The following is a 25,568-nucleotide window of genomic DNA, read 5'->3' on the forward strand; positions in this document are numbered from 1 at the left end:
TGCTGAAATTCTCATTACCAAACTTGAAATAAACACAGTCAAATCAATCTTTATTATCGGCATTTACATTCCCCCAGGAAATAACATTTCCACCATAGAAAAGATCCTTTGTTGGCTATCACTAAACTTACCCCAAGAAACAATAATCTTAGGTGACGTTAATATCGATTGGCAATCTTGTAACAACAAACAACCTACTAGCCATACTAACCTTTATGGATTCTCTCAGACCATCTCCTCCCCCACTAGAATAAATAAAATTAACAAAAAGGAAAGTACCATAGACTGGATACTCACCAACAATCAACCCCATACCTATGAAACAGGAACTCTCCCTGATGATATAAGTGATCACTTATTAACCTACATCATCAGGCTCAAAACCAACCCTCCTACCCAAAACATAACCAGAACAATCAGATCCAAAAAAAATTTTAACTTACAACTATTTCAAAATGAACTGATAGCATGTAATTGGACACCTCTAAAACACCTTTCTCTTGATGAAGCTGTAGATTTCTTTAATGCTAAGTTTCTGACCATACTCAATTACCATGCCCCCACACGCACCATTAGAATCAGAACTAAATCTGCCCCCTGGCTCTCAATTGAAACCAAACAAAAAATCACTCTCAGAAATAAAGATGGCACACCTATATCACAAGACTCCACTACCAAACTACTAGGCATTACCATTGACAACAACCTGAACTTTGATACCCATATTGACAACACACTTAAAACCATTAACAAGAAAATAGGCTCTCTTTACAGAATCAAACCTTTCCTCACTCCAGAATCTAGAACAACTATCGCCCTCTCCCACCTGATCTCACCCCTTCTCTATGCCTCTCCCATATTTACCAACTTATCAAAAAAGAATCTATCAAAACTAGAAATCTCCTACCACAACATAGCCAGATTTGCCACAGGAAACCCGTACAGAACCCACCACTGTACCAATTTAAAACAACTAGGCTGGCTGGAATATCAACAGCAACTAAAAATTAACCAGCTTAGCTTAGCCCATCAAATTCTTTATCATCCTGACAAAACACCTATACTTTCCAGTCTAATTCAACCATACCACAACCTAAAGTCCCTGAGATCTGCACACAAACTTCTGATAAACACTGTCAAGTCAAACAACAAGGCCGGAGACTGTCTTTTCTCAAACACTGTTGGAAAATATTGGAACCTGCTTCCGTCTGGAGTCTCATCTAGTCCCTCAAGGTCTCCCTTTAAAGAAACTCAAGCTTTACCTCAAAACACAATGGCTGTGCCCCTGTACTAATCCTGACTAACTTTACTTCTTGTCAGCTGACTTACTTCACCCCTGACTAAGTTTCACTTTCTTTTCATCTATTTTTCCTCTATCCCTCTCTCTGTACATGTTTATTGTATACTTCATGTTTGTCATGTTCTACAATACTTTGTTCACGCCATCACTTTTGTACCACTTGTTTATTTTTTTCAAAAATGCTATTTAGCCTATTATTATGTTATTATATTTGCATGTAGTTCTTAATAGTTTTTACTTAGTATCATTAAAATTATATAAGCGGAGCTTATCTCCCCGGGCCTCTACTGAAAATGGACATATATCCAGCTAGACTAGCCCGGTCAACAAATGTAAAATAAAAATAAAATAAATAAAAATAAAATCCTGCCAATACACCCTTTGTCACCAATGTCCCTAGGTGATGGACAGCATACAGTGGGCATTGACCAGGGTAATGTGGTATCTGTGGCACATGCCTCCCCACACAGCAGCCATGGGTATGGCCCAGAGATGGTACCACACAGACAGATGTCCAGGGGTTCTCGTGGGAGCATCCGTGGGCGTACTGCCCCTGTCAGACGTGCCCACAGAGGTCTTACAACCTCAGCTATGTTTCGGGCTGTCATGCAGGCACAGTAACGTATGGAACGGTACACCAGACAGGGTCTGAGGGAGCTGACAGCATGTCGCACAGCCATGACTGACAGTATGCGTGACATTGCGGCTGCCATCCGTGATTTCACCGATGTCATAGACAGACGTTGTGTATTAGACCAGTTCCACAACTACATGTCCATGAGCCAGGGTGATGGTGGGCGGTTGAGGCGTCGATGTGGCCGTATGCCAGCAACAGCAGCAGCTGGCAGTCATTGCGGATGACAACAGGGCCGCGGCCGCCCCCGTAGTGCCAGCAGCAGCCCCAGCAATACTGGGTCTGTGCTGTCATCAGACTGCCCCAGGAGACCACGTGCACGTGGCTCTGGCCAGGCCCGACAGGGATCTGTGTCCAGTCAACGAACACCTGCTTCTGATGACAGTACCCGGTCTGGGTTGGTACCGGATACGGTCCGTAGCACCCCTGCAAGGCACAGGTACCGTGTCCATGGCCAGAGTCACTGATCTGTATGACCTGGCAGGTACAGTCTGTGGCTGTCCACAAACACCAGTATATGGCAGCCATGAGGTGGAACTGTGTGCATCCATACACACATGCAAATTGACAACACCTAGGGCTACCGCATACACGCACACACTGCATCAACATTGCCCCACCTTCTACTGCTGTCCCTCACCAACACACATACACATACATGTCAATCGGTGGTATCGGTGGCTGACTCAGGCATACCAAGTTCACACCCTGTGCATATGATGAAACTGTGCCACCTCCTGCAATCTGTAACAACTGTGCAGGTACAGGTTAACATGTTGCTGATGCACAGGGTGACCACATAGATGTGTAATAATAGTATCATGTTGTTAACAGTACGGTGTGCTGAATTAATTGTGGGTATATCACAGCATGCCTGATGCAGTAAATGTGTGATTGTCATATACTGTTGTCTACACCCATGGTAAGTACCATAGTGTATCATCTGCACATGTTGGCATACTGGTGGTAATGATGTCAACAGAAGGCTACATACATAGGTAGCACAGGGGATAAGGTAATGAATGTAGTAATACGCAATGATGGACATGTAAATTGCAAGTGGCATGTTGCCCACACTGGACTCTGCAATGCAGATGTTTGAGGATGTTGATATGTGTGCAGTACTACACGACTGGTACAGGACACACAGGAGCATCCTAGCACTGCATGCTCACATGTCATACCATGCTAGACAGCCCCAACACACAAAACTAACTGTCACAGGAGGGAGAGTCCCCATATATGTCAGGGATACTGTGGTGGCAGCCAGGTAGCATACATCCTACTAAGTATGGAACCACTGAGTGAAGGCTCAGTGTCTGTTATTTGACATGTGTATTACTGCAGGTATGAGCACATGGGTTTCCATCCAGTTATTGTACATCCTGACAGTACATGGTCTGTACACTTTTGTGTGCTGAGACTGGACCCTAGCCATCTGACCCGTGTATTTCCATGTACATGTGCATAGTGCCTGCATATTTGCAGTGTTACCTACTGGAAGTGGTACAGCTTGATGGTTGTACAATGGACTACATGCAGCCCTGTTTACTGTAGCTTTGTTTGCATGCATGTTTGCTTGCAATTACCCTGGAATACTGATCACACCTGCAATGCATAGTTATAGAGCTTCTGTGGACTCCTAGTGCCATCTGCATAGCTTACTATATGTATGTCCATGTCCCACTTGACAGGATGTCACTGTTTGTCCTGTTCACATGTACATTGCCTGTGACACAGTGCATATGACTTACCTGGCATGTGTCCACATGAGCAGTCATATATGCTACTGCTAACTAATCACAGGCACTACACCTTCACATATTCATCTTCTGTCAACTACCTGCTTCGCTAGGGACGGCCTGCACCTGTCACCCCTGGGCTTTCAGATATTGGCAAAGGCTCTTGCTACCCCCATAGTGCCTATGTTAGGCAAGGCTCAAATGACAAACCCACCTTCATAGGTATCACAAGGGATAAGAAACTAAGAGTAATGCTACCCAACGCCAGAAGTCTAAACCTCCAGATGCATGCACCCGAAACTCTCCTTGGCATGGAGAACTTCGATATCTGTGCAGTAACAGATGCCTGGTTCAGGGCTACTGAGAGCACACCAGCACTACCAGGTTTAACCTGGTTGATTTCTTTGAAACAGTCACCAAGGCCATTGACGAGGGGAATGTGGTTCACACAGCCTACCTGGACCTCGCAAAAGCCTTCACAACAATACCCCACTTGGGCATTCTAGAGAAGCTCACCAGCTTAAATATAAGCCCCTATGTCACTAGATGGATTGCACAGTGGCTCAAGGACAGAACCCACATGGTTAGAATTGCTGGAGCCATGCCAGACTCCAAACCAGTTACGAGTTGTGTCCCACAAGGCTCAGTCCTGGGACCTCTCTTGTTTGGTATATATTTATTGGAAGTACAGGCCAACATGGACGGACTGTGGCTGACCAAATATGCAGATGACTGTGAACTGGCCACCATAATCGACTCTCCAGCTGACACAAGCATCTTCCAAAGGGGCATCATAGAAACAGACAACTTGTGCCAGAGCCATGGCCTTCAGCTGAACAGTGTTTAGAAAGGGAAATGTGCATCCTGTAGTCTGTTCACCTAGTTGCCAAAAGGGACATTTTCCTCACACACACTAACCCCCCTCAGCCAAAAACGCACACTTGCCATTTGCAGGATTCAAACCCCTATCTGACTATGTTATGACACTCGAGATGGACGCATTAGCAGAGTGTGCTATTTGCATTAGTGGGAGGTGTTCCTTCTCTTGCTGTACTTATAGGGTGCTGACATCATCAGTGTTTAGAAAGGGAAATGTGCATCCTGTAGTCTGTTCTCCTAGTTGCCAAAAGGGACATTTCCCTCACACACAATTGCACACCCACTAACCCCCTTTAGCCAAACACACACACTTGCAGGATTCTAACCCCTAACTAACTATGTTATGACACTTGAGACGGACGCATTAGCAGAGCGTGCTATTCACATTACTGGGAGGTTTCCCTTCTCCTGCTATACTTATAGAGTGCTGACATCATCGGTGTTTAGAAAGTGGAATGTGCATCCTGTAGTCTGTTCTCCTAGTTGCCAAAAGGGACATTTCCCTCACACACAATTGCACACACACTAATCCCCTCAGACAAACACACACACTTGCCATTTGCAGGATTCAAACCCCTACCTAACTATGTTATGACACTTGAGACGGACGCATTAGCAGAGTGCGCTATTCACATTTCTGGGAGGTTTCCCTTCTCCTGCTATACTTATAGAGTGCTGACATCATCGGTGTTTAGAAAGGGGAATGTGCATCCTGTAGTCTGTTCTCCTAGTTGCCAAAAGGGACATTTCCCTCACACAGAATTGCATACACACGAATCCCCCTTAGACAAACACACACACTTGCCATTTGCAGGATTTAAACCCCTACCTAACTATGTTATGACACTTGAGACGGACGCATTAGCAGAGCGCGCTATTTGCATTACTGGGAGGTTTTTCTTCTCCTGCTATACTTATAGAGTGCTGACATCATCGGTGTTTAGAAAGGGGAATGTGCATCCTGTAGTCTGTTCTCCTAGTTGCCAAAAGGGACGTTTTTCTCACACACACGACTCCCCCTCAGACAATCACACACACTTGCCATTTGTAGGATTCAAACCCCTACCTAACTATGTTATGACACTTGAGACGGACGCATTAGCAGAGCGTGCTATTCACATTACTGGGAGGTTTCCCTTCTCCTGCTATACTTATAGAGTGCTGACATCATCGGTGTTTAGAAAGGGGAATGTGCATCCTGTAGTGTGTTTTCCCAGTTGCCAAAAGGGACATTTCTCTCCCACAGACTTACACACACACCAACCCCGCTCACACACACACACACACACGGAGCATTTGCTGGATTCAAACCCCTACCTAACTATGTTATGACACTTGTGACGGACGCATTAGCAGAGCGCGCTATTCGCATTACTGGGAGGTTTTTTTTTCTCCTGCTGTACTTATAGGGTGCTGACATCATTGGTGTTTAGAAAGGGGAATGTGCATCCTGTGGGGAGGCAGATGCCAAGCACACTCTGGCTAAGCTGTCACTCCCTAGGGCAAACAGCCTAGTGTTGACCTCTACACCCATATGTTTAATTGTCAAATGCACATTATTTGTTGCTGATAGACTGTTTGCACATCTTTATTGCCATAACATTCCCTGTTTGTATGAACAACTTGTGCATCTGTGGAAGATGTTTGCATATGGGAGGGATCCACTATATCACGTATGTCTCTGTAGTCATTTAACTGTGTGCACTGGGCAGACTGCTGTAATGTGGTTGGTTCCTGGAATAACACGTAAAAATACCAGATATGTGTGTCCAACTGCTAAACTGAGATTTGGCCTAAGTGTGTGAGCATGCCCAGTTCAGCCTTCCCATGGCATGTTGTCTGACATATGTCTCATTTATCAAAGTGTGTGAGCATGCCCAGTGTGAGCATTCCATATGTTGAACTCTGCAGCCCACCACATTTGTGGATGAGTGTGAACTTCAACAAATATCACCCATTTATGGTTGTGTGTTGTGTGTCATGTTGTGTAGTTACTGTACAACTGCTTTGTGTGTGAACACAACAGGATTATACTGTGCCTGCAGTGTTTGCATGGGATACTTTGCATACAGTTGTCAACATCCTTTCACACTGACCTAACACTGTAGTACTGTATAGTGTACTGGTAGTACTTTGACTGTGGTGGACAGTATCCTGGGCTTTAGTGCTATCACTGCTTTACATTTCGATAGTGAGCACAACAGCCTGGTTAGGGGCCAGTTGTGTACATCTGACCATGTTGCATTCTGTTTAGATATGAACTACTTAAACCAGGCTTGTCCAACATTGGTAGTGTATTCCACAACATAGGTGTACATTTGCAAACACTAGCGATGTGCCCTAGTCCATGTCGCCCTAGTCCATGTCTAATGCTAGTTGGAGAGTGTGTTTGTCCTTCAACACACATTGTAAGTGGAGTTTGCCATGACATATGTCATGGTTAGTATACTGTGCCTCTGTCTACCTGTGACATGACAGTGATACCCAGGATAAAGCTACCATCTCCCATCCACTCATCAAGATTCCTATTGAGGAAAATTGATAAGTGACTCTATGGGTAGCCTGTACTGGGAGTTCACTCATGGGTGGGGGTGGCTTCTGTGTTATGGATCATGCAGTACAGCTTGTCCTATGTAAGTCAGTGCTGGGGTGCAGGTCTCTCATGTGCATAGCTCACTGCCATTCAGATTGTACAAGGTGCAGCATGTTTATTGATACCAGCAACACAGGCAACACATGGCATCTGTGCAAGCTCTTTGATACTCCTGGTGAGGTACTGTTGGGGACTTTACGGTTGATGGAGGTGTCTGCTGAGGTACATCCCACAGGGGCTATTGTAGTCAATTGTACCACTGATGAAGGATGACTGCAGAGCCACAATGACCTCCCCTTATCTAGATCTGACAACCTTCATGATTAGGTGGGTATATGGTATGTTTCTGTAAACACTACAGCACATGTTTGTCCAATGCAGGATATCTATCACCTTGTGTCCCCAGGTCTCTCATTACATGTTAACTACATAATGGGCTAACACCTATGTGGTAATTGGTGGGCACTTACTGTATATGCACGGGGGTTGACTATACACTTTTCTGCAATTAGCTTGCTGACATGGCTATGGCACCAGTTGTCTGTTTCTATGTGGCCCTTTTGTGGGATGCTTGTGTCAGCTAGTGGATCATATATGGTGAGCAGTTTATAGTACTCTGCAAACATGTTCAGACACAGTCCTTCCATGTTTGCCTGTACCTATTGGACATATATACCAGACGAGGGAGATCCCAGGACCAAGCCTTGTGGGATGTCAGTTATATCTGGTTTGTAGTCTGACATGGCTGCAGCATGTCTGACCATGTCTGTTCTGTCCTTGGTCTGGTTTGCAACCCCTCTACTGACATAGGGGTTTATATTTAAGCTGGTGAGCTTATCTATAATGAACACGTAGGGTATTGTATAGAAGCCTTTGCAAGGTCCAGCTACGCTGTGTGGACCACATTGCCCTCATCAATGACCTTAATGACTGTTTCAATTGAGTCAAACATGTTTAGGGGCAGGATCTGCACTTAAGAAAGCCACTCTGGGTAGGGTCCAGTGTCAGTAGGTCCCCAATATCTTTATGTCTGTGGTACATGCTGATCCTTTCCATAGCTGTGCAGACCGAGCTTCTCAGGATTCTGGGGTAGTAGTTTTCAGTATCCATTCAGGCAACACCTTTGTTGAGAAGGACCACTGTTGTTGTACACTGCTCTTTGGGTACATATTCTGTGGTAAGGCTGACATTGAGCAGTATTGTGATTTGGCATTCCATTCATCTTGGAGTCCATGTTGCACTCAGCCCAGGACACCATCTCATACCATTGCTGCTGTGTGTTTTGCTTTGTAGATGCTGGCTGTTACCTCAATATCTGCAATGTCAGGGGGCCAGCAGTCTGCTGGGATAGATATTTTGCATTCTGGGGGTTTGCACTGCACCTGTCAGGATGTATGTTGGCAATATGTGTGTGTGTTTGTGATATTTGTGTGATTCAGAGCATATCTGTGAATTCCCAACACGGTTCCTACCATCAGTTGTGAAAGCCTTGGGATTATCCTTAGTGTCCTGTACAATTTGTATCTTCATAGGTTCATAGGTTCATACTAGGCTATCCACCCTAGGGCATTTGTTAGCCTAGCCAGAGTGTGTGTGGCTTTTGCCACCCCTTGCTATGTGAATATTATGGCCATTTATGATTTGCTTTGCTGTGCCTCTGTCTGGACATGACACAGTGAAGACCCCCAGTGTAACTCTACAGTCATCCATCCACTTGGCAAGATTCCTGTTGAAGAGTGTCAGTGAGGGGCTCTGCCTAACATGGAGTGGGATTCTGGTCCAGGGTGTGGGGAGCCTCTGGATTATGTATCTGTCCCACCAGCACATCCTATTTCATTATTTGTTGAGGTTGACATCTCTCACTCTCACAGCTCCGATGGCTTTGAGTTTTCTGGGATGGAGCATGTCCATTACTCCTGTGTTGGGCATGGCCTTCTACAACAGGCATGCAATGCCTCTGTGTAGGCAGTATGTGACTGCATTCAGCTGGGGTGTCTACAGCCAGGCAGCATATGACATATATTTGAGACCCTTTATCCTCTTGGTGAGGTACCTTTGAGGTCTTTCTAACTGCTGCAGGTGTCAGGTAAGGTACATCCCATATGAGGCATTGTACTAGATTATGGGTGTGATAAGAGAACAGTATAGGGGCACAATGACCTCTGTTGACGTAGATGTGAATCCTTTCCTGATACGGTGTCAAATGTAGACAGTCTTCCTAGCCACATTGGCAATGTGAGTGTCACATAACAGGTTACTGTCCACTTGTGTCCCTAGGTCCCTGATTACTCCTGCCATACATAATGGTTTACCACCTATGTGGTAATTTGTGGTACCTTGTTTGGTATTTGGTGGGACATTCATACTGTCCAGTGTCTTCAGGACAGCTGGGTGGGGTTCCTGTGTGTGAGAGTGTGGTCTGTAGCATGCTACAGACTGTTCAGCAGTCTTGCCTACAGTTAGTTTCACATGGGTGGACTCCAATGCCTTGTGCATTGTCAGTTACCTGGACGTATGGGTGTCTGTGCTGAATATGGATACTCACCCTCCTTTTATGTTTTGTTCCAGGTTTTGGGGCCATGACTCATGATATGTGGTATAACCTGGTAGTGCTGGTGTGCTGTCAGGAGGCTTGCAGCAGGTTTCTGTCACTGCACAGACATCAATGTTCTCCATACTGGGGATGGCCTTGGGAGCATGCATATTGGGGTTTACACATCTGGCATTGGTCAGCATTACCCTTATGTTTCTTTCCACTTATGTTTTCTAGGGTGGTGGGTTAGTCTTTTCAGCCTTGCCTACAAAAGGCTCTATGGAGGTGGCAAAGGCCTTATCCAATATCCGGACGCCCAGGGGTAACAGGTGCAAGCCATCCCAAGAACAGCTGCGTGGCTTGTCAAGCATGACATCCCAAGCAGACAGACATTGGATCCCCTTGGAATGACACCAGTAAGTGTGCCACTTGCTATGACTGATCATTCCGTGTTTGTACTGTGGCATTATTCTTGGTAAGGGTAGGATGCTGCAAACGGTGAGTGTCATACCGGCCTGGACTACATAATCAGAGAGCTCATCTATGTCTCTTTTCATGTAGTCTAGGGAGGTACATCTCAGGTCATTCACACCAGCATGGACTATGACTGCATCATATTTCTACTTGCTTTGGAGTGACCTGCATACTTCTGTTATGTGGCGTATTGTGGCAGCCTACAGGCAGCTTACTGTACCCTTTCCCTTGTTCAGTCTGGTGTGCGGGACAGCAGTGTGTCTGACTATGGAGTCACCTATTACAACTGTATCAGGCATGTTGTTTCTCCTTCTGGCCTGTGACTGTTTGGCACACCAGCTTTGTGTACTATGTGTTGCATGTGCTATGTTTGGAGGTTGTTTGATTGGATGTCTGCTTTAGAGGCCTCTGTTGGTGTGCTGTGTTTGTAATTTGTGCCTCCGGGAATGTTTTTCTGTGTTTATGTGTTTGGTTTGCAGTTGTGATAGGTCTATGTGGGACTGTGTTTGTGGTGTGTGTGGTTACCTTCTCCTCCTGACTAGTTTTGGGAGTACTGAGTTGAGGGAGCTCAGCCTCCAGTTTGGATAGTTGGTTGCATCTTTCACATATATTTGTATTTCTTGGGTGGAGTTGGGGGTTGTCTGTGTACTTGGGGCAGGTGTAACATTGCCTCAGGATTCACAGATTCAACTTGTTGTGGCTGGCCTTAGTGGATTGTATGTGTGGACATATTTTATTGCCATACTACTGATCAGTGATTACTTCATTGTTTATGTTTGCTCTATCATGTAGTAGCTTCCTCATTCTCTTGCATGGTTTGGTTATGGCTGGTGTCCACCATGCCAGATGCCTGCATGTATGGCATTGTATCTTGTTTTAATTTAGGATTGCATAATCCAAGCATTCCTGGCAGTGTTCATGGAATGGCTGTATTACAGGTTCTGAGGTGTGGCCCATATTTTGCACCTGCACAGGACCTTTAATGGATTCCACATCAGTTTGGAGGAGTGCAAATATTGCTTTACACATGTTTTCCACTGTGGTTTTCTGGCCAGGGACTTCTCGTCTTGCCATCCAGTACCCATGTTGCTGATTATCACATCCAGTATGCTTACTCCTCTTGTGGGAGTGGTACGTTGTTCCTGGGCCTTTTGGTTTATGTATTCTATGACCTTTTGTCCTACACTGTTGGAGCTAGTATAATGCTCCCAGTCTATGTCTGGGTATTTTCAGTCACCCAATATAATGTGGTTTGGAGGACTTGATATGTTCATGTATTCCAGCATAGGCCAGGTGCAGTTCCTGGTGTTGGGACAGTAGTCTGTAGCAGGCTATAAACTGTGGGGCAGTTTTAGCCACTGTTACTTGACCATGGCTAGTCCATGCTGCTTCTTGTTGTAGTACCAACATGGGGGTGTGGTTATCCTTGACAATTCTTGCTAGTCACCCTCCTTTTGTAGCTTGTTCCATGTTTTGAGGCTGTACAGCACAGTATGAGGTGTAACCTGGTAGTGTTAGGGTGCTGTTGTGAGCCTTGACTCAATTTTCTGTTACAGCACAGATATCAACATTCTCCATACTGGGTGAGTTTAGACTGCATGCATCTTGCTGTTTCGACTTATCCCTTATCTTATTCTTATCCCTTCTGATACCTATGGAGATAGGTTTGTGTTTTGAGCCTTACCTATTCAGGGCACACTGTGGGTAACAACAGCCTTTGCCAGTATCCATACGGCCTGCACTGATAGGTGCACGCCAGTCCTAGCAGGTGGAGCATCATGTCATGCTCAGCATGTCATCCCAGACTGGCACACATTGGATCCCCTTTGACTAACTGTGATACTTCAGTCAATTATTGCACTTGATCATCTCATTGTCATATTGTGGCATGATGCTTGGTGAGGGTAGGATGTTAGTCAGGGTCCTCAGGTGTGCATATAGTACATGGTGTTACATTACTTAACACATGGCATTCATGCCTCAGGTGGTGCTGCAGGGCTGCCTCTGTCAGATGCGCATATTACACTTCCCTGTACATGTTTGGGAGCAGGTCATGTCATTGTAGGCATCCATGTTATTATTTGAGTGAGTCAGAGGTGGTATCATTCCCAGGGTTCCTACTGAGCCAGTGTATGTGCTATGCGTTGCCTCTTTGCCAAGGCCAGGGCATACTGGGCATGCCTCCTTCTGCCTACTGGGGCAGGCTCAGGTTGTTCCTCCTCCGAGTCACGCTCTGCCTGTGATGGCCTTGGCAATGGTGGGGGGCTGTTTGGCCCAGCCCTATGCTGGTCCTGCTGCAGCTGTTTTCGCAAGATCATATTATGTAGCATAGCACATACCATGAAAATTTGGGTACATGTAGTTGGTGTGTACTGCAAGGCTCCACCAGATGTGTCCAGACACCAGAACCGTGACTTGAGCAGCCCAAACACACGCTCTATTACATTACGTGTTTGTGCGTGTGCCTCATTATGGCGTTCCTGTTCAGGTGTGTGTGCGTTTCTGATGGGTGTCATCAGCCACGGCTCCAGTGCATAACCTGCATCCCCACTAGGTGTCCGTGGGATGTCCCCATTGGCAAATGTCTGGTACAGCTGCGTCAAATGCCAGATGTGGGAATCATGGTAGCTCCCAGGACAGCCAGCACACACATTCATTATTATGCCCTGGGCATCACACACGACCTAGCAGTTGATAGAGGGGAAGCCCTTGCGGTTGATGTATGCCCTACCCCGCTCACCAGCTGGTGCTTTGATGCATATGTGCGTGCAGTCTATTGCACCCACTACCTCAGGGTATTCCGCTATTTGCTGGAAGAGACGCATATTGCTGGCCAATACCTCACGGGCATTGGGGAAATATACATGATCACCGACATGTGCTGACATGGCATCCAAGAACTGGTGCAGTACCCTGGAGGCTGATGCCTGTGATATCCCCATCATATCACCAGTTGGTCTCTGAGAGGTACCTGTTGCTAGTATTCTTAGGCCAACACATACCTTGGTTTCCACTGGGATGGGTTCCCCTCTGTTGGTTCTGTGTGTGAGGTGTGGCCTGCACAGCTCCACTATTTGCTGCAGGAGGTCTCTGTCCACTCTATAGCGCTCTACTATCTCCAGCTCATGTAACCCATGGTAGGTGACCCTGGGCCTGTACACTCTTCTCCATCTCCTCACTGTGGGTTGTCTGGCACCATCTGCATTGTCACCACCGTCAGCAAGTCGCCTATGTCTCATTATGACAGCTGTGGCAGCCCCTAACATTTCTGCTCTGAGTTCAGCTTTTTCAGTTTTCACTTCTAATAACTTACTCCTGTCTTGCAGTGTCTCTTGAGAGAAACATCCTGCACTGCTGTTTGCAGAGTTTTAAGTGCTGGGCTGGGCTACTATTCTGCCTGTGTAATTGCCTGCTTCTAATTGTTTTCACCTGCTAGCTCCAGCAGTATTCCCTGCTAGCTTCCTACTAGATCTGTTGCTTCCTTTTTCCTCTCTGTTTCCTCAGGGAGGAGCCGTGTGCAAACCAGCAGAAACATGCTCACAGTGGCTTACACGCGCGCACACATGCTTATACGGTTCAGAATCTGCTTATTCGGGTTAAAATGCACGCACACCCGTGCAAACAGTGTTAAACATCTGTAAACACGCTCCCACATGCTCAGTCTGCCTTACATGCGCACACACTGTCTTACTCACGCTTCATGGCGCGCACACGTGCGCATGCACGCCCAGCAAGAAACTTTGGTGAAGGCAACAGTGTACACCTTCCATTTCTTGACTTTCTCATGCTTATCTAGTGGCACACCTCTTTCCATGATATCTGTCTGACATCTGTCATGTAACTCTGACCTCCAATGAACTGCATTTCTTTCTACCATTCCCCCCTGTGATGTCACCTATCTCCTACTCTGTTCCTCCCCCTTCTGTAACTCTTACACTACTCAGACTGTGCTCATTTGCTATGTGACAGTGGAATTCAGTATCCTAACACTCATTTGCATCAGATTGCCTACTAATGCTTAGTTACATCTCTTAGACTCAGCTTCCCCCCTTAGTAACCACTACATGGTGGCCATGTTGGTTTTGGTCTGCTGGTCCCTGCATTGACATTCCATGTATTGCATAAAACCCACATTTGTGGGTTTAAAACCTTCGTTTTTATGTTTTATACAGTGCAGCCCGTTTGCGCGGGGCTGCGCTGGGTTTAAACATATATATATATTTTTATTACTTTTGCATCAGGTTACCTTGCCAATGGCCACATATTTGGCCATTGGCATGCTGCCTGACACATATGCACCCTTTATTTGGAGCTGACATGGCTCCATTGCGATTTTTGCAGAAACGTACTCAGTTGTCAACTGAGTACATTTCTGCAGCTAAAACGGCTCTTACACGGGCTGTTCTGGGCTTCCTGGATCGCTAATCATCCTCATTTGCATGCTATTCGGCTGCAAGTGAGGTGATTAGCTTATCCACGCCCACTCCGTGTAAGAGACGTTTTAGCTTGTCTCTTACACGGACTTTGGGCTGTTCCTGGATCGCGAAGGCTGCATGGAGTCTTACACTACTCTTAGACTCGGTGCAAGCCTTCGTGAATCCTGCCCTATGTCTTTGTGAAATGGAATGGAACTGAAATCCCCCCAAAAACCCATATGAATAAGAGAGGACATACAGATTCCACAAAGAAAGCATCATACCCAGCTACTTAACTGAACTGAAGAACTAAAGCTATGAAGCAGCCATGCTAAGTGCTGTGTTACTGTGCCACTCTAGTGTGTGAAGATTTTTTTTTTTATTATTATTTTACTATGAACAGGCTGAGTTACTGTGATTGGTCATGTTATCTGAATGATTGATAATGTGCATAGTATGGTGATAAATGCTTTGATTCACATAGAATGTTGGTGCCTGAAATTGGAGTTTTTGTAGCTTTAGTGACATGCCAGAGGGTGTAGATAAATGCTGATGGTGTGCCAAGGCTACAGATAAACATTCACATGGCATACAGCATCTGGAGTCCATATTAGGATAAGTATGTGCACAAATACACAGACATTTATATGAACAGATAAAATCATCCTGAATTTCCCAGTGTGGGAGTAGTGGTAGAATATCAGACTACCAAATGCAGGCATGTGAGTTTGAGACTTGTGAGCCCAAACTACTGGGCTGTGTATAACATAATGGTTAAGGTCTTCATCTCAAAAACACAAGGTACAAGGTTTGATTCTGACCTCAGGTTATTGGCTAGGCGTAAAATGGTCCTTCAGGGTAGTTAGTCTTGTAGTTGCCTTTGAACCTATCACTACCCACACAACAGGGTATAATTATTATTTGCCTTTCTTCTTCATTTTAAAATAAAACTGTAATTTACTGCTAAGTGCATATCACACTATTAAGCATCTGATCATGCTACTTTAAATGCCAGATGCCAGTTGTGACAATTCTGATGCTGTGGTCTAGTTTATAAGACAAGCCTTGGATGTCTGAGCATGTTTCATGTCACTGGAAGCTCTTCAGCCCTGCGCTGGTTCTGCATTGTTGCCAGAAGCACTGAAGTTACAGCACTGCTGAAAATACAGGATGCTTTGCATTTCTAACAGGGAAGATCAAATTACAAAACAGCAGCATGTAAATGAAAAAAACTATACACCTTTCGACTGTAGTAAAATTTAAGTTGCATTTGCTGCTTTTACCGCAGATTGCCAAAGTGCAAATGTGTGAACATTGCAAATGCTGAAAAAATAATGCCCAAAACACAGAAGGATGAAAAAGTTAGTTTTGAGTGTTTTTTGTAGTAGAAAGCTCTCCCTGTAACCCCAATGATGGGGTCAAGTTTCCCACAGCCTTTAATTTATATATGCCAACTACATGGTTGCACAAACTTGAAGAAGGGTGAAATCTCACTAAGAAGGAAATCATTGGCAAGTGCACATTTAGAAGCTGCACCAGAAATGACTTCCTATGGAAAACAATGATTGATGTTATATTCCTTAGCATCTTTTGCTTTGGAAAAATGACTCTTGTGGAATTTCACCTTGACCACCTGTATAGGATCTGCATACATTTTGTTAACAATGCATATTTTTGCAAACCAACATATTAACAATTAAACATTTTAAGTTACATATTCTAAATGTTTTGACATGAATGATTCAAACAAATAATCCCTTACAAAACAAGAAAGGGAAGGCATAGAGAATCAAGAAAAGAAAGAAGTTAAATTAATTTTAAATTTAATGGGCCTAAGTCATGGTTTGTAAATTGTGAGAACCTGAAAGTAACATCCTCATGAGCTTGATGGACACTTTTAATGAAGGGCTGTGCAGACATGTTAAGTTTCATAACTAAAATTCACATCATGGCATTCCACATGAAACATTATCTTCAAAGTCCCTTCAAGCTAAAAGGAAACACCTTGAAAGATCTACTAATTCATGTAAAGAAATTCATATCATACCAGCTTTTATTATACAGTCTGTAGCTGTTTTGTCAGAGTTCAGAAATCTGTCAGGGTTAACTTTATAAAGGAGAGAAATCTTCACATGCAGATTGTGTTGCTTAGTCTGTTAATTAAAATAAAAACAAAATGATATGAAGGAGTAGAAAGACGAGTAATTAACCATACATTTCCACAGTAGGGGAGTAGAAATGCAGTTAATTAAACATACATTTCCAGGATACTCTGCTATACTCTCTGTTGTAAACGTAATGAGCACTGAAGGTCATTCACAAAGAAAAAAATGGTTTCAGTAGACATATTCCTGAAAAGATGTGGGTGTGTTATTATTTTGCTGTGCTGTCATAGCAAAATCTGTCTCTTTAATGGAATAAAAAATCCCTTTAACAGCCTGCAGTCAGATTATTATTGAGTAAAGCAAGGACACTAACTGAAATAATTTAGAAGTGAGCATGTATGGCATTAATGGTGTCCTTACATTATACTTGGAATGGTGAAGAGACTGTAAAAAAAAAGATGGAGGTCAACATGAAGAGACTGTAAAAAAAAAGATGGAGGTCAACATGAAGAGACTGTAAAAAAAAAGATGGAGGTCAACATTAAAGGTGATGAAAAATTATTTGTTTGCAATTCAGCCTACTTTGCTCCCCCATCGCAAAACAACATCATTATTAGAGTTAAATTATTTTTTGTCTATTAAAAAAAAAATAACTGTAGCTATGCCTTAAGTAAGGCTTTAATCTGTGACATTACCTCATTTAACAAAATATGGTTTTGAAGTCATATAACAGTTTACTTTTCTGCACTGGTTGGTTTTGTGTCACTGACACTTCAGGGTAAGAATAAAAGGTTCATGGAAGCTCTCATAAAGAAAAACACCTCTGCTGATTAACCCAGGTGTCTGTCACTCAGCATGTATAATATATTGTTTCTAATTTGTTAAGTTATGTGAGTTCACATGACCAAAACCACTCTAATTAGAAACATTTGCTTTTGAGTTCCATGATACTAGAAACTAGGGAAATGAATGTTATTCCACATCAGTTGCCAGTTATAGAGGAAAGAAATGAACGTGAGCATCACTAGCTTTTGCACATCCATTTCTAACTATATAATTCCGTGAGTGTCTCCTTTTCTCATCTAGAGAGTGTAAAAGCCTCAGGCCGATAAAGGACAAATGTTAGTCTGTGAGATCATATATTTTCTGGGTTTGTTATCTGTTGCACTATACTTCATTCTAAATTAATGAATTTATTTATTCAGTTTGTTAACCAGGTAAGTGAACTGGTCACCAGACCCTTTTTGGTTATGACCCGAGCACAACAGTCATCATCATTATCAATCTCCTTTTTCCTATTTTTATACATGGGTTCAGGATGGCATGTCAACTGTTGCCATCTCTCTCAGTTCACTGCCAGTCTCCTACCTTCTTCAACAGTCATGCTTGACTGTTACGGAACTTCCTCTCACCATGTATACTTCTCTTTGCTGGACTCCCTTGTTTTATCTTTCCACTTTCTTGTCTGTCTCAAATCTTCTTCATTAGATTATCTTCTGTCTTTCTCCACATGTGCCTCGACCAGCATAATGTGTTTTATTTGACCATCTCTGCAATTGGAGCTAATTTGGCTTCGGTCTGCTGTCTTCATTTCTTAAGCTTTCCCACAGAGTGCGTCCTACCACCCATCTCAGAAACTGCCTTTACTACCCATATTTCTGTACCATACAGTACTATTTTTTGCACCACTGTTTTGTACACCTCACTTTTCTGCTTCTTTGGCATTCTTCTGTCATACACTACTCCTGCCAATCTGTGCCAGTTGGCTGAATCCCTTCTGATTCTAGTTTTGACCTCCTCATTCAGACTTCCTTTCTCTTCCACCTCCCTTTCCAGATACTTGAAGCTATTAACCTGTTTCACTATGTCCTTTCTATCTAATTTTTCAACTTCTTCTGATTTCCCCCATTTGCTGCCATTACAACTGTCTTATCTATACTCAGTTTCATCATGTGTCTTCAGTTTTGCATTCCATTCCCATATATACTTTGCAGAAATTCTTGCTCATAGTCTGCCTGTGATGCAACATCATCTGCATACAGTAACCTTCTTGATCTGTACTCTCCAGCCTGTTTGATGTAGTCCATCACCAGTATGAACAACAGTGGACTCAGAGCTGAACCCTGATGCACAGCCATTCCCACTGTGAACCCCATTGTGAGACCAAACAGTGTTCATACTTGAGTCATTAGGTCCTTGTACATAGCCTGCTATAGTTCTTCCAATGCTTCTGGGACTAGTAGCCACCACAGGACTGCCCAAATCAGCTTTCTTGGGACCTTGTCATTTGCTTTCTCCAAGACTAGCAATGCCCAGTTGGACTCTTTCCTCATTTCATATGATCTGGGCATTGTAGCGCATTACAGTATTATAGATGCACATAGATCAACACATGAGCAAAATAAATAGATTAACATTTGAGCTAAAGAAATGACACTCTTGAGTTTATACAGTTAATAATGATAGAACATTTGTTGAGTTTATATGGTCATAGATGTATACTAGGCTAACAATGACAATACCTTTATAAGCCTAGCTATGCATTCTAAATGTGTCCCACAAGTTATATGTTGTAGACATTTATTTAGGGGATGATTATTGGTTATGATATCATTTGCTGACTACCTCTGTCCATCAGAGACATAAGTGCCAGACCAGGGTGGTGAATTTTTGATTTCCCATCCAATGGTCCAAGTTACACTTAAATAGGGTTAGAGATGGACTTTGATTTGCATGGATGATTACCCTATTACAAAGAAAGGGAATTCTCAAAGATACATATCTGTTTGTCCAAATGTTCTATTTATGTTGCAAGCAAAATGTAGGTTTTTAGACCTAGTAGACCTCATGCTGTTTGTTTTGCAGCTGCAGAAAAGGCTTACCAAAGTGGGTTTCAGGGATGCATTGAATGCCAAGCATATATTGGCTCTCAGTAATCTGTAGAAGGCTGAGTACAGAGATAGGAATTTGAGGCAGACCACATAGGATGTTGTGTTTATGCCTTGTATTGTTCTTGTAATGAATCTTTGCAGACATTCCAGTTGCTGCATATGTCTGGTCATGTACATACTGAAGGGGGCATTATAATCAATGATGGGTCTGATCACGGCAGAGTATATTGGTATGATGACATCCATGAACCTAGATGCCATACTCTTACTTATCATTTGAGCAGTATAGAAGGATTTCCTTACTACCTTGAACACATATTGTTCAAAGGCCAGGTGACTGTCTACATGTTTTCCCAGATCCCTGACAAGTGAGTCAACTTTTTAGGGGTGTTTTATCGATGATGAAGTTTCCTAGGGTGGCTGACTCCCCAAAAGGTACAATAATGCATTTATTTGCAATGATGTTTAAGCTGTAGCTTTGGCAGCTGTCATTTGTCTGTGTTAGACCCTCTTGTAAAATGTTTGAGTCTTGGAGAGATTCTATGACTGCTCCCAGTTTGTAATCATCTGCAAACTTTGTCAGCCAGAGGATTTTAACATTGGTCTTGACTTCCGAGAAGTAGATGCCAAAAAGGAGCAAGCCTTAAAGACAGGTTTAGTAAGCGCATAGGAGCAAGCCTAGCACAGAGCCCTTAAGGATTCCACTGGTGACCAGCCTCTTTGTAGAGGTAGTCTCTCCAGTCATAACTTCCTGGGCCCAATCTGTAAGCCAGCTGGCCATCTAGCATATTTTGTAGGGGTTTATGTCTACTTCTGTAAGTTTTGTTGACAGCACCCAAGTGAGATATCATATCAAATGCCTTAGCCAGGTCAAGGTAGGCAGTATGCACTGTTTTACCCTCATCCATTGCCTTGGTGACCTTCTCAAAGAAGTCCATCAGGGTCAGTAGGCATGACCATTCTTTGACAAAGCCAAACTGGGATGAAATCAATGGCTGAAGATCTCCTATGCCTTTGTTGATCATTTTAATAATACCCCTTTTGATGGCTTTGCATGTAAGACTAATCAGACTGATAGATCTGTAATTTCTGAGCTCTGCTAATGGTCCACCCTTTTGATGAGGGTGTTGCTTTCCTCCATTTTCATTGCGCAAAGCATGTTAGTAACTCCAGTGGTCCTGATAGGTCATATTTTAGACTATTTAGGAGGTATCTTGAGGTGTAATTGAGCCGAAGCATACCTCTCATCTGTATAGATTTTTGCCTCATATTTTGGTTCCTTTTTCATAAAATTGTGGTTTTCTGGCAAATTAGTGGCAAATTATTAAAGGATGAAGTTAGAAAATAATGACAGACATTTGAGTTTCAGACATCATACTCTTCAGAAAATTCATGCTAATGCAAAACTCATTATTCTATCAACTTTCTAAGTTTGTAAAAGCAATATTTATAAAGTGTTCCTATTTTTGGGCCTTTGTCCCACTTTAAAGTTGAGAAGTATGGGCCTAAGCATAGCTGGTTCAGCTAATGCCTTGGGTCAGCACTATGAACCAGCATCCCATCCTCTCAGCTCTTCAAGTGAAGAGCAAAAAAAAAAACAAAACAGGTCAGCGGGTAGCTAGATGCACAACATGCCCCTCCCTGTCCCAGGCATGCTGTGCCCTACCACCAACCCTCTTCCAGCATATTTTATTAAAAATAGTAATAATTTCTTCTTTTAAACTGTTGCTAATGTTCATACCCTGCCTACACAGAGTGCTACAGTGCTCATGTTTTAATTTTAAAAAATCTTCTTTTTAAACTACAGCAAATTGCTTACTATAACTACAGTAAACAGTTGCTGCAGTTTATACCCTACCTGCATGGAGTGCTACAGTGCTCAGGATTTAGTTAAAAAAAAAAACTGTAGCATACTGCTTGCTATAGTTTAGACCACACATGGAATACTACAGCACTCAGATTTGACTGCAAAAGCAATACCAGATTTTAAAAGTTGCATTAAAGAGACATGAGAATTGACTAATCACACCCCCTCAAAACTCTGAGCCTGGGGCAGTTGCCCCTCTCTCCCCACGATAGCTATGCTAATGGCCCATTGAGGCTATGTTCTTGGCCTTAACAAGTGCAGGCAGGACATGCTCTCTATTTATAGTTGGAGGGGTTATATTATTTTATAGTATTTCTTGGGTGGGGTCTGGGTGTGAATGGGTGAGGGTGGGGGATAAAGTTGGAACTGAATTTGTTTGCCAGCAGGTTCGCTATTTCATCCTGTTCAGTGAATATGGCATCATTAATCACCAGTTTAGCACACTATGTGTGCTGCCTTTGAGGTTTTTGACATAGTTGATGAAGGCCTTATCATTGTCTTTTGCCTGGGAAGCTATCTTGATTTTAAAATTTGCTTTATTGGACTTAATTAGCCATCTTATTTGCCTGTTTAATTTGATGAGTGTTCTTATCTTTATGGAAGTTTCATTTCCTGATTTTAACCTTGATTTTTCGTTTTGTTGTATAATGTGTTTAATTTGGGATGCCACCAAGGTGGTTAGTTTTGGGCGTACTTCTCGTAGGTACAGCAGCCTCTGTACAGCCATTGACATGAAGGTACTGTGTTCTATTAACAATTCTGCATAAGCTCCTGTGTTCTCTGGGTCTGGAGTGGCACTAGATTTGACAAGCTGTCACTTAATAGAAGGTAATTTGCCTTGTAATAGTTCTTAACTATTACCAAATATACTGGGATTACCAAGTTGATTTTGATTTCAAAGTGGGCAACTTTATGGTCATAACTCATCAGTGAGGATGTGACATTGGCAGGGTGGGGGCAGCATTCTCCCATATTTGTGAGTTGTAGGTCCAGCATGTTGGAACCTCTAGTGGGTGTAGACCCTAACTAGTCAAGAGTGTTTGTATTTATGAAGTTCAGGAATCTATAATCTTGCAAGTATGTGGCAGTGTAGGATTTGCAGTCTATAGAGAGGTAATTAAAGTCTCCCATGAGTAAGGTGTTAAGCTGGATGGTGAGTGTCTCCAATAGGCCTAACCGTATTATGAGTTTTGTGGAACATAAAGGGAGATCTGTAGTTTGCTAGGATATGGTACAGGATTTTATCTGGGATGAACTGCATGTGGAAAATCTCCAGCTCATCACACTGTTTAACCTGCCTAGAGGTATGCTTGTTACTGATGCATATTAAGACACCTATACCTTTAGTCCATGTCTGTGCAGATAATGGTATAAAAGTGTGGAAGGCACCGAACCCTTGCACTGTTCGGGTACTCCCTATGGCTTAAAACCATGTCTCGGTAACTGCACAGATATCTATATTCTCCAGGGTGAAAGGGGTTTGGAGGGGGTGTAGTTTTTATATAAAAGTTAGACATATTACTCTCATTTTGCAATGAAGTGGGAATAAAATTAAAATACTTGTACTCCTTCGATACTTATTTATAATATGTATAAATCAATTTCCTTATTTTAATTTGATTTTGAATATGCTGTCGACTACCACTAACTGTGGTTAGTATCCTTTTCATCTGACACTTTCAGTACGATGCTAGTAACTATAGCAAGGTCCTCTTGGTACAGAATTTTTTTATTCCTCAGGTTTGGAAGTCGAGATAAGCACCAGTCTGGGAAACTGATCTGGATGCTGGATGACCTTGCTAGTCATTAGAATGGCACTGATGAAGTCAGTATTTGAAAAAAAATGAGAAAATGCATATTTTTTCTATTCATAAACTTCTTAAGTAGTAGTGGCTGGAGATGCATTCATATTGTACTACACATGCATGGTACCTGTGAATGGCAAACATACTGAGTGCATTAGGATAAATGCAGTTTCTGACACATTTGTCTCACTGTGTACATGAGGATGGTTGTGGACTTCTGACATCCTGTGGTGACGTTAGATAATTTCTTTTTAAAAATTTTAGATGTAATTTTCCTTTTTTTAAGTTTTTTTTTTTTTTGAAGGTTAGGTTATTCTTTATGCTGGGTACTAATAGAGCATTGTAACTGTTGCTTTTGGTTTTAGTTGACACAACTATACAGATGTAATATAACATTCACCGTGTTTTATTTGGGCTGGATTTTTTGTTGGTAGGGCTGGATTTACAATAAGTATACTGATAGCATTGTCCAATCAATGTGAATGTTTTTGAATAAAATTTTTTTTTTCGTGTATACCTTAAGGCATTTGGTGACTCAGCTTTTATACTCAGTAGTGGTAATAATAACAGTATAAGCAGATACAAGTCTTAAAGGAGTAACAGCATAGAGCTAGATGTACCACATCCCTATTTTACTTAACACCTACTTTATCAAGTATATTAGGCATGATAAAGTGCAGCTACCTGAAGGAAAAATATGCTTGTTCTACTTTGTTTCTCTCTACTGGGGCATACTCATGTAAGAACTGTTATTTATCTGCCATAACAATTGTTGCTATTAAAAAGGAAATCTTGTAGTGATGCCTGCACTTGCTGTAGAATGGCCAGCTCCGCAACACACGTATATACACACACACACACACACACACACACACACACACACACACACAGACACACACACGCTCTTGGAAGGCAATACTTAAGTCATGGTGATAGATGTTACATAAAGTTAAAATTGCATCCCCCATATTTTAATGTATAAATATTTTTAGGTGTTAGTTTCTTTAGTTAACAATGTAAGCCATGCAACTTTTGTTTATTATGTTGACTGCAGCTCCATTTAGAGTATCACAATGATATGTTGACTGTGTAAAAACAGACTGGAACCAAATAAATACTATCCATATTGAACCAGATTTAGCTGTTTATTGTACCTTAGCCTGCATGCAGATTGTCATGGGTCTATGGTTAATTGTTGAAGGGACTAAACATTGAGTGGCAAAACATCGAAAGTCCATTCATTGAGCCTGAAATTCATCAATTCTGTGAGATGGGGAAAGTAACTAGTTGGCCAGCACTTCCCCATCTCACCTTTCCCTACTGTAGTTATCTTGGAGTTGGTATATATAGTTGGGTGGGTTTGAAATACTGCCGTTTGTGAGATAGGGAAGTGTTGGCCAACTAGTTACTTTCCCTGTCTCACAGGTTCAATGAAGTGCATGTTCGATGAATGGACTTTCAATTATGTGCTTTTGATGTTATACCATTCAATGTTTAGCCCATTTGACAATTAACCATAGACTCAACTGTCATGTAGTTAACTTCCTGTTTTTTTTGCTCAAAACTGATATATAACAAAGGAACATTCAAACTGATGGCATTTGTGGTACCTTTTTCTGGAAAGCAAGGACCTTTATTCAGCTCAGTCCAAGCTGAAACTGAACGAGATCTGTTTTACTGCATCGTTATTGGCAAAGTATAATTAGAGTGTAATTTAGTAAACTTCAATAACTACAGTATTTGTGTTTTGTCATCAGTAAAAAAGATTATCAAACAATTGGCTAGCCAGTCCAGTATGTGTGTGTGTGTGTGTGTGTGTGTGTGTGTGTGTGTGTGTGTGTGTATGTGCATGCAGGGAGGATTTAATTTATGACTTTCTATGGAAATATCTGAAAAAAGGGTAGGCTCCAGTCCCAAAAATGGTAGCACTTTTTGTAGTGATTCAGTTGCCAGTCAGAAAGACACTGGCCACTAGAGAAAAACAGTCAGAAGATAGTCAGAAACAGATGGCTGAAGTCCAACATGAAGTCCAACAAGTTGTAAAGGATTTAAGTAATGTCTGATAGGGGTATGATATCCCTGACTAACATAGACATTTCCTTGCTTTCTGTACTTTGGGAAAGTATGGATGATCTTTCATAACTGTGTGGGTGGAGGGTGACAAATGGGCAGAATGCTTCTTGACACAGGGGCAGTTTCTGTAACTAATTGATCACTTCCAAGGGATGATAAAATGACAATATCCAGTTTTAATGGACTTTCAGTGGTGGCAGTCATGAGTAGCTCCCCCAAAGTCAACATCCAGCAATAAGCAAGGGACGCTTGGAAAA

Source organism: Protopterus annectens, chromosome 15.part0, assembly GCF_019279795.1.
Source record: "Protopterus annectens isolate FY-2018-M chromosome 15.part0, PAN1.0, whole genome shotgun sequence".
Classification (NCBI taxonomy): Eukaryota; Metazoa; Chordata; order Ceratodontiformes; family Protopteridae; genus Protopterus; species Protopterus annectens.